Genomic DNA, 10773 nt, shown 5'->3' on the forward strand with positions numbered 1-10773 from the left:
GAGCCCGTGTACAACTGGCAGTCCACCAAGCCCACGGTCAAGGATCGCTTCGCCTTCCTCTTCAACAAAGAGGTCCTCTGCGACGTGTGCTTCCTGGTGGGCAAGGGGCTCAGCTCTCAGCGCATCCCGGCGCAGAGGTTCGTGCCGGCCGTGGGCAGTGCCGTCTTGGCAGTGACGTTTTCGATGCCATGTTCAACAGGGGCATGGCTACCACGTCCACGGGGATCGAGCTGCCCGACGTGGAGCCCGCCGCCTTCTTGGCCCTGCTCAAGTTCCTCTATTCAGATGAGGTACAGATTGGCCCCAAGACGGTCATGACCACCCTCTACACCGCCAAGAAGTACGCTGTGCCCGCACTCGAGGCCCACTGCGTGGAGTTCCTGGAGAAGAACCTGCGGGCGGACAATGCCTTCATGCTCCTCATGCAGGCTCGACTGTTCGATGAGCCGCAGCTGGCCAGCCTGTGCCTGGAAAACATTGACAAGAACACTGCTGACGCCATCACCGCCGAGGCTTCACCGACATCGACCTGGACACCCTGGTGGCCGTCCTGGAGCGCGACACACTGGGCATCCTCAAGGTCCGCCTGTTCAATGCCGTCGTGCGCTGGTCAGAGGCCGAGTGCCAGCGCCAGCAGCTGCCGGTGACGCTCGAGAACAAGTGCAAGGTCCTGGGCGTGGCCCTGGGCCTCATCCGCTTCCCGCTGATGACCATGGAGGACTTCGCCGCAGGAGTGTCCCTGGGCCACTTAGGATGATGTGAGGACAGAGGAAGTTGCGACGCTCCTGGCAGCACCTGCCTGTGTGCGCCTCTCTCTGGACCGTGTTCTGTCTTAGCCTGCTGGCTCTGCGGGCGTCCGTGTCCCATCTGTGTGCACCGTGCCCCGTGAAAACAAAAACAAAAACAAAAACAACCCCACCCCCCAAAAAAAATAGAGTTAAAATAGAGGGTTAGCTACAAATGAGGAAGACCCTCTGACACAGAGGCTGCAACAATGCACTCAAACAAACATAATAGTTCTGAGGATGCCAGTGTTGTGAGGATCAGGCAATGTTTTGTTATGTTGAACTCTGGTTTATTTTGATCACAGATGTCTCAGCTACAACTGACTACAGCAGTGGCAGTTTTGTAGATTCCTTGGGATTTATGTGTAGATAATAATTTAAAATTGTTGCTGTGTACCATCATGTTGGAACAGACCCATAATTGACCCTCCGGCAGGTTTTCAGAGACCGTAAATTGCACAAGAGGAGGTGGTCCTGCTGCGGAGCAGCTGGTGGATTTGAACTGCATGCTTTGGGATTGCAGCACAATTTCTTACTACTAGTTTTAATTCTTCCTTTTCTCATTCACCTTCCTTTTTGTTTTTTTAGATTACTTTATTATTATATCCACCAAGCTTTAATATTATTTTTAATGAGCATGTGTATCATTTTGATAATGAAGTAATAATAAGATAATTAAAGTGAAAATAAATAGAGAGAGACCTTATTACCACTCTTAACTCCTTTTATTGCACTGATTTGGACTTCCAGTACAGTGTTAAATGGATGTAATGGGAGTGGACATCTTTGTTTTATTCCTAATTTAAAGGAGTGGGGGAATTCTCACAATTTCACCATTAGTTGCTGTCAGATTGCTCTGATTTATGGCAAGCTCTTATAAAAGAGAACAAAACATTTCTGTATCTTGCAGCATCCTCAAAATTGCTACTCTGCTTGAGCCCCTTGTTATACTCACTCTGTCATTCTGTCTAATTGAAGTTACAATATTAATTGTATATTTCTCAGAGATACCCTTTATGAATTTGAGGAAGTTCTCTATGTTTCCGTTTTGCTGTCAGTTTTTAATCATGAGCAGATGTTGAATTTTGTCAAGTGCTTTTTCTGCATCTATTGAAATGATAATATGGCTTTTATCCATTATTCTGTTTTTGAGATGAATCACATAGACTGATTTTTTTAATGTCAAACTTACCTTGTAATCCTGGAATTATGTTAATAGAATTATGATCGCTTGATCATAATATATTTTAAAAATATATTACTGGATTAGATATGCCAATATTTTTTAAAGGATTTATATTCTGCATGAGTGTGAAAATAATAATTTACATAAGAGATATGATTTGATCTTCAGTAGGATTCCTTGCATGGTACAAATAGCAGTGCAACTGGTTACTAACAGAAAAGGTCAAAGTTCAAGTTCATCTAGAGGCACCTTAGTAGAAAAGTCTGGTAATCTACTTTCAAATAAACCATCCATTGAAAACACAAGGAATCAGTGGATAAGTAATAAATAATCTAGGATACTTTCATGCAAAAGAGTGTGAAATACTGTAAAAGAATAATGAATTTGTGGCACATTGCATAATGTGGATAAATCTGGAAGACGTTGTTGTTAATGTGCTGCCGAGTCACCTGTGACTCATATCAACTCTACAAGTTCTGAAGCCTTCATTTCCTGAGCCAGTCTCACCAATTCCAACACATCTACCCCATTGCACCAGTTACTATGACAATCCATTTCATTCAAGGTCTTCCTCTCCTGCACTGTCCCTCCACCCTTCTGTGGATGATGTCCTTTTCCAAGGTCCTGTTCCTCCTGGTCAGGTGCCCAAAGTATATGAGATGGACCTTCAAAATCCTAGCCTCCAAAGAGAAACTTGGTTTTAACCCCTCCAAGGCAGATCTCTGTTTTCTTGGCGGTCCATGGTTTGCTCAAGACTCTTTTCCCGCACTGCAACTCAAAGGCATCAATTCTTCTGTCATCTTTAGTCATTGTCCAGTTATCTGAAGCATAATAAGTAATTGTGAAGACCATAGCCTGAATCAGGCACACTTTAGTCTTTAGACTGACATTGTTGCTTCTTGTACTCTGGAGAGGTCCCTGACATCAAATTTTCCCAGTGCAATTCATCTTTTGATTTCCTAACTGCTGGTGCCGAGAGTGTTGATTGTGGAGCTGAGCAAGTTGAAACTATTAACCTCAGTCTCGTCTCCATTTATCATGGTGCTTCCTACTGGGCCCCTGGTGAGAATCTTTGTCTTCTTGATGTTGAGCTTTGATCCATATTGAAGACTACAGTCCTTGGCCTTCTGCAGCAAGCACTTCAGGTTCTCCTCAGTTTCAGCAAGCAAGGTTTTGTTATCTCCATATTGTAGGTTGTTGATTAGTCTACCTCCAATCCTGATGCCACACTCCTCATAAATCCCTGGGAATGAGAATGGCATTTCTAGTCAGAAAATTTAGAGATGTTTATTTGATCCTTTTCTTTATATGTTTTATACCATCATGCTGTGTCTTGAATCTGCTTATCAGCTTTAGCAAAGCCTCTGATTTAGTTGGAAAACAAAATCTATACAACAGTATTTTGAATAGTAAGTCATAAAATTGAACATCTGCTAGTGAACTTATGAGAAAGATAACATCAACAATTATAAGTTACAACATCATATGTCATACATATAGCTAATGACAGAATAAATATAAACAAAAAGACAATAAAACTCAACTGTTGTTTGAATGTTTTAGGTGTTGTCATAACCTTAATATGTTGTAAATTGGGACTACTGATGTAGTTATTTTGACAGCAATCAGAGTAGTGGTGATTGCTGGTGGTGGTAGTGTATAGCAAATGTTTGAATTCTGATTTATTTGTTTTCTTTTATAATTACTGGTTTTTAACCTACCATTGGCACTATCCCACATGATTCATCATTGATATGTGTTAGATTTTATAGATATGAAGTAATTTATGGTTTTCTTGACAGTGTTAGTAACTGTTACATTGTGACTTAGATTGAGATTACACCCAAGTTGAGTTTAATTCAGTGCTTTTTTTGTTTTGGGTCCTTAAGAGGAAATGATCACCCAAAAGCTTTGATGACTTTGCTTCTTTTAAAGATCAGATTAATCAAGCTCAACTCAAAAAACAACTCACTTCCATCAAGTCAGAACCAATTCCTAGCTGACCCTTCAGTGGGTTTTCAGAGCTGTAAAGTATATAGAAGGAGTTTGTCCATCTTTCTTCTGTAGAGCAGGTGGTACCTTCGAACTTCTTGCCTTGGATTGGCAGCACAACTCCTTACCCACTTGGGCACCAGAGCTCCTTAAATCAATCAAAAGATATTAATAAAATATTAAAGATTAGATAACTTGATTTTGGTAATTTTTGTTGTTTAATCATCTTGATTTTTCATGAAATAAAAAAGCAGAGGGTAGCTTTGAGCCTTTTGGAGCCAGTATCTTCTTTTGTAAATCTTTTTTCTTCGTTGTTTTTGTTACGTGCCATCGAGTTGCTTGTGACTCATAGTGACTATGTACAAGAGCCCTAAACCCTGCAAACCATGCTCTATTCTGTGCCAGCCTCACTGTCTCTGATACCACTCTACCTCAATCACTGAATCACATCTCATTACAGGTCTTCCTCTCTTGTACTGTCCCTCCATCTCCTAAACATGATGTCCCTTGCCAAGGACTGACCCCTCTTTGCAACATGCCCAAAGTATGTCAGATGAAGCTTCAGAATCCTTATCTCCAAGGAGCAGCCTGGTTTCACCCTCTCCAGGATGAACATGTTTGTTTTCCTAGCAGTCTGTGTTATATTCAACAAACACTCTTCTCTAGCACCATACAGCTCAAAGGCATCAATTCTCTTTCTGTCATCCCTGGTCACTGTCCACTCTCTGACGCATAGCACACAAAATTGTGACATTTGTAGACATGAGTTGATAGTTGTGTTTTTTAGCTTCTCAATACAGTTTGGTAAGACTATTTTATTTAAGGCTTTCTTATTGCTACATTGAAAAGGTCAGTGATTGGTAGGAACAACTTCTTGTTGTTGTTGTTGTTATGTGTCGTTGAGCCTCAACCAGCCCATAGCTGACTCTCCAGTGGGTTTTTAGAGGGTGTAAATTGTACAAGAGGAGATTGCCCTTCTTTCTTCCACAGTGCAGCTGATGGATTTGAACTGCCTGTATTTTAATTGGTGGCATAGCTTCTTACCAGCAGACCTCTAGAGCTTCGTAAGAACACTTCGTTGTTGTTGATTGCCTTTGAGTTGAGCACAACTCATAACCCTATTAACAAAAGGCCTGAAGCCCCTCTACCACTATCAACATTTATCAAAGTTCATAGAGTTTTTGGGGGCATATTTTTTTAGGAAGTACATGAAACTTGTTAAAACAGATTCTAAAGTTTTTTTTGTATTGTGGGTTGAAATATGAAACCTTGATATGTTTAAAAAAAAAGTAGGGGCCATGTGGGGAGCACATCTAACCTTTACCAGCTTCATAGATGGGATCCATCCCTGTCTACAGTGTCAAGAACATGAAACCAATTCCCACGAGGTCATACAAATCCACCATGCTCTAGTATGTCTTTTTACTCATCTCAGCACCAATCTTAATGCCTTTCTGGGTCCAGAATCCAATGTGATAGCTCACAAACCTTGCAGAACTATATTGGGGAAATCAAAAGGTTATAATTCAGATTAATGACAGAATACAGTCAAGATAGTTCCTGAAATGTGCACACAGGCACATCAGCCTCAAACCTTATGGCTCTAGAATAGTGTTCACAAGTTCTCATCCCGACAGTATTGGCTTCCCTCCCCAGTTGTCCAACATAGTTCTCAGTCCTGACTGAGAATATTAACTTCCTCCTCAATTGTCCAAAAATGTTTTCAGTCCTGCCAATATTGGCTCTCCACGCAGCTGTCCAACAAAGTTCTCAGTTTGCTAATATTTGTCTCCTTGCCGCCCCCCCCCCCCGAATTCTCTTTTCATGTCATGTCTCTAGTTCAGCCATGGCTGCTGTGGAGTGGGGAAGGTCTCTTTATCCTCTTCTCTGGCTGGAAAAAATTTTGATTCTTCAGGATTATTGTTGATTGTCGTCGTGTCGAGCATGACTCATAAGGAACCTGTGAATAGAAAGGCCTGAAGCTCCTCTACAACTATCGACATTTATCAGAGTTCATAGAGTTTCCGGAGTCCTGTTATTTAGGAAGTGGATGCCACTCCTGCTTCCAAACCTGTCATAGTATGTTATGTGCCATTTAGTTGCCTGTGATTTACAGCAACGCTAGGTACAGTAGCTCTGAACCCTTCCCTGTCCTGAGCCAGTCTCACTAATTCTGACACAGGAACTCCCATTTTCCCAGTTACTGTATCAGTCCTTCTCATCCAGAGTCTGCCTCTCCTGTGCTGTCAGTCCACCCTTCCAAGCATGATTTCTTTCTCCAAGGACTGATCTAGAGCTATCCAGTTTATTAGCAAGACTCACCAAATCTCGTACAGATGTTGAAACTGCCCATTCCCATTGTAGAAGGTAGATAGCTATTTATGGATAAGCCAACATATCTCATTTGCATAGGCCCGCGTATCCACATAACGAAATGGCTGTAAAAGTCATATTGAAAGATAAACTCCATAATATGTGTTTTAGTAACAGTTAGTAGCAATACTGTCAACTGTGCTTGCCTGTAGAGTGGATTAGCCCTCTCTCCTATCCTTCCTACCCCTGAATCAGCCTAGTTTAGGGACAGTGTAAACTATGCTTAGAAAAGTGAAGTGGAGGATTGTGAACAGTAGTTAGAAACAGTTGTTGCACCTTTTTTGTTGGACATTCTACCTTTATCTTTTTTTTAAAAAAATAAGAACATAGCATTTTTTTAAAAAAAATTTGCTCTATGTAAGTCTCTATGCCTGTTGGATGAAGAAGATGCAGATGGGGCCCCCATCTTCAAAAGAATATGCTCTCTTATGGAAATGGGCACACGCAGAGTTACCATGTGGAGTAAATGGAAAGTATTGGTTTGTGATATGCCTTCTAAGTGTAGAAGTAGGCACTCCCTCTCGGTTCTAGTTTGAGAAATTTATTTGCTGTCCCAAAAGCTTGAGTTTTAGGTGTCTGGCACTTACATGCCGAATGCAGGTACAACCTTTCCTCCCTCCCCAGTATGAACGGTTTTGGTACCAGCAGTCAGGAAATAAGGAGATGCGTTGCACTGGGAAAGTATACAGTTAGGGACCTCTCCAAATTACTGCAGAGTAATGATGCTAGTTTGAGGGCTAAGGTGCATCTAATTCAGGTCGTCGTCTTTCCATTCACTTGCTGTGCCATCTGAGAGCTGGAAAATGAATAAGGATGACTGAAAAAGAATTGATGCCTTTAAGTTGTGGTGTTGGAAGAGTACATGGATGGCCAAATGAACAAACAGTTATGTCTTGGAGAGGGTGCAGCTGGAGTGCTCTTTGGCGGCAAGAAGGATGAGGCTTTGCCTCACATACTTTGGGCATGTTGCTGGAAGGGGTTATTCTTTGGAGAGGGAGGGACATGATACTGGAAAGGTAGGGGGTCGGTGAAGGAAAGGAAGACCCTTAGCCAGGTTCATTGACATGGTGACTACCACAAAGGGCTCTTGTGTGTCAGGAAGCGTGAGGATGGCACAGGATAGAACAGGGTTCAGATCTTTTGTACATATGGTTGCTGTGAGTTGTAGTTGACTCGATGGTACCTAACAACACAACAATGAACAATTTTAAACATGTGAAATAGAAATAATAAAATATAAATCTTCATATTAGTTAATTTCTGAGATTCAGTAAATTATCAAGATTTTGCTATATTTATTTAATCTCTTGAATTTTATTTTAATTTTGCTCTTTTATTTTAAAACAAATTCCAAGTGCCATATCAGTACTTTAGTATGCATCTCTAAAATTAGGGACTTTTTTTTGTTTTGTTTTACCATAAAGCTATCTTGAAGCTGATCAAATGATTCCAAATGATACAAATTCCTTGGTATTATTTCACTAAGGTGTCACTTTTCAGCTTAATCCAAATTTAATTTTATTAAATTGTCATTAAGGGAGCTCTGGTAGCCTAGTGGCAAGAAGCTGCACTGCAATCCAGAGGTGTGTGGTTCGAATCCACCAGATACTCTGCTGGAGGAGGGGCAGTCTCCTCTTGTACCAGTCAGATCCGATTTGACGGTACACACACACACACACACACACACAGAGTCACACAGTTGTTATTGTTTCTTTCATTGTCCTAGAAAAATCTCTGTTCATCTGATCCCAGTAAATCATTACAGTGACTAATTTTGTAGGACAGTTTTTTCCTCCTTGGATATTTTCTCTAATGAAAGAATCTTGATTGTGGTCAAGAAATTAATTTTTATAACAACACACTTGGATAAGTGTGCCACTGAAACTAACAATTATACTTACAGGAAAGCAGTGGAAACCTTCTGTATTTATATTTCAATTTAAGATATAGTCAGAATGAGCTATCTCTGTGGCACAGATTTCTAGTCCAACTTAGATATGGTCATTCAAAAAAGTGTGACAGCTTTGGAAACCGTGTTGTTGTTGTTATGTGCCGTCGAGTTGCTTGCGACTCATAGTGACCCTGTGTACAACAACACTAAACTCTTCTCTGTCCTGTGCCAATCACACTATCTCCAACACACCCATCACGATTACCCCAGTCACTGAATCAATCCACCTCATAGAGGGCCTTCCCCTCCTGTGCTGTCCCTCCACCCTACCAAGCATGTTGTCTATCTCCAAGGACCAGTCCCTCCTTAAAACATGTCCAAAGTATATTAGATGGAGCCTCAGAATCCTTGCCTCCAAGGAGCCACCCGGTTTAACCCTTTCCAGGACAAATCTGTTTGTTTTCCTAGCAGTCCATGATACCCTCAATACTCTTCTCCAGCACCACAGCTCAAAGGCATCAATTCTCTTTCTAGCCTCCTTAGTCACTGTCCAACTCTCTGATGCATAACAAGTGATAGGAAAGACCATGGCCTGTATCAGATGCACCTTAGTCTTCAGAGAGACACCATTGCTCGTTAGTACTTTGGAGAGGTCCCTAACAGCAGACTTTCCCATAGGCACAGTAAAATGTGAACTGTAGTTTAGTTTTTTGTAGTTACTACGATGATAGACTTTCATTCTTTTTTTTTAAAAAAAATTATTTATTTATTTATTTATTTATTCTTTTTATGTGTGTACCGTCAAATTGAATCTGACTGGTACAGGAGGCAATTGTTCCTCCTTCTTCAGCAGAGCATCTGGTGGATTTGAACCGCACACCTCTGGGATTGCAGTGCAGTTTCCTACCACTAGGCCACCAGAGCTTGCCTAGACTTTCATTCTTATATATTCTTTCCTACTTCATCTATCCTAACTTTTGAAAGAGAATTAAACTCCTAAAATTGCTAGTGCAGCCTTCTCCCTCCAAGTACCTCTACACACATAGATTTGCCTAAGTGCTTTCTTGCTTACATCAAAATTAGGATAATTATTTTCATTTTTAGAGTTTGAATACAAATTTTTAATTCATTAAAGATTTATAATTTGATTTCTAACAATATATTTATTGAACTAAATACTATTGTTATATGGTATGTGCATTGAGTTCACTGACTCATAGTGACCCTGTGAATAGTGGATCTGAACCATGACCTATCTTGTGTCATGCCCCTCACCATGCCCTGTACACTTGAGCCCATTGTTCCAATCATCATGTCAATCTATCTTGTTGAAGATCTTCCTCTTCTATAGCGACTCTACCTTTCCAAGTATAATGTGCTTCTCCAAGGACTTGCGCTCTTAAACAACATACCCAGGTCACAATTTCTCCAAGACAGAACTCTTTGTGTTTTTGGTAGTCTGTAGAATATTTGTTATTTGACTTCAACACTACAACTCAAAGGCATCCATTATTTTTCTGTCATCCTTTGTCATTGTCTAACTTTCAGATACATAGCAAGTACTAAAAAAGTAGCTTGGATCAGATGTACCTTAGTCTTCAAGCAGATGTCATTGCTTGTCAGCACTTTGGAAAGGTACCTGACAGTAGATTTTTCCAGTGCAATGTGTGTTTTGATTTCTTGACTCCTGATACCAAGGGTGTTGATTGTGGATCCAAGGATAATTAAACTATTGACATTTTCAGCCTTTATCTATCAAGATGTTGCCTATTGGCCTAGTTGTGAGGATTTTCGTTTTTTAGATGTTCAGCTGTCATTCATATTGAAGGCTGTCATCTTTGATCTTCTGCAGTCAAGTCCTACTCAATTTTCAGGAAGCAAAGTTGTGTTATCTGCATAACATAAATTGTTGATGACTCTTCCTTTAATCCTGATGGCAAATTCTTCTTCATAAATGTCAACTTCTTGAATTATTTGCTAAGTGTATAGATTAAATACGTAAAGAAAAAGGATACAGCCTGAATGCATTCCTTTCTTGATTTTAAACTGTGCAGTGTTCCTTGCTCTATTCGCTTAATTGCCTTTTGGTCTATACATGTGTTTCACATGAACACAGTTCAGCATCTTAGATTCTCATTCGTCTAAATGTTAGCCATAATTTGTTGTTATCCACACAATCAAATGAAGAGGTATCTAATAGTACAATAAATATTCATCTACTAACTAGAAAGTTGGCAGTTCAAACCCACTTAGCCACTCTGCAAGGAAAAGATCGGCCCTTAAAGATTAAACCAAACTGAACAACTCACTGTTGTCACATTAGTTCCAAATCTTAGTGATCTGATAAGACAGAGTAGAACTGCTATATAGAGTTTCCAAGGCTATACTCTTTTTGGGAACTGACTACAGTCTTCAGTATGGATCAAAACTTAACATCAAGAAGACAGAGATTCCTAGAGAAGTGGAAGAATATTCCCTGCTCATGGATAGGAAGGCTTAATGTTGTGAAAATGGCAATACTACCAAAGGCAATATACACGTTCAAT

General features: G+C 40.5%; 1 protein-coding gene and 1 pseudogene across 1 annotated transcript in view; both read left to right on the forward strand.

Moving 5' to 3' along the window:
- LOC102874375 overlaps nucleotides 1-757 on the forward strand; it is a 5666-nt pseudogene extending 4909 nt beyond the window's left edge.
- STK38 (serine/threonine kinase 38) overlaps nucleotides 1-10773 on the forward strand; it is a 49671-nt gene that overhangs the window by 7768 nt on the left and 31130 nt on the right. The window lies entirely within an intron of this gene.

The sequence above is a fragment of the Elephantulus edwardii genome, unplaced genomic scaffold (assembly GCF_000299155.1).
Source record: "Elephantulus edwardii isolate Elephantulus edwardi_28Jun2011 unplaced genomic scaffold, EleEdw1.0 scaffold00017, whole genome shotgun sequence".
NCBI lineage: Eukaryota > Metazoa > Chordata > Mammalia > Macroscelidea > Macroscelididae > Elephantulus > Elephantulus edwardii.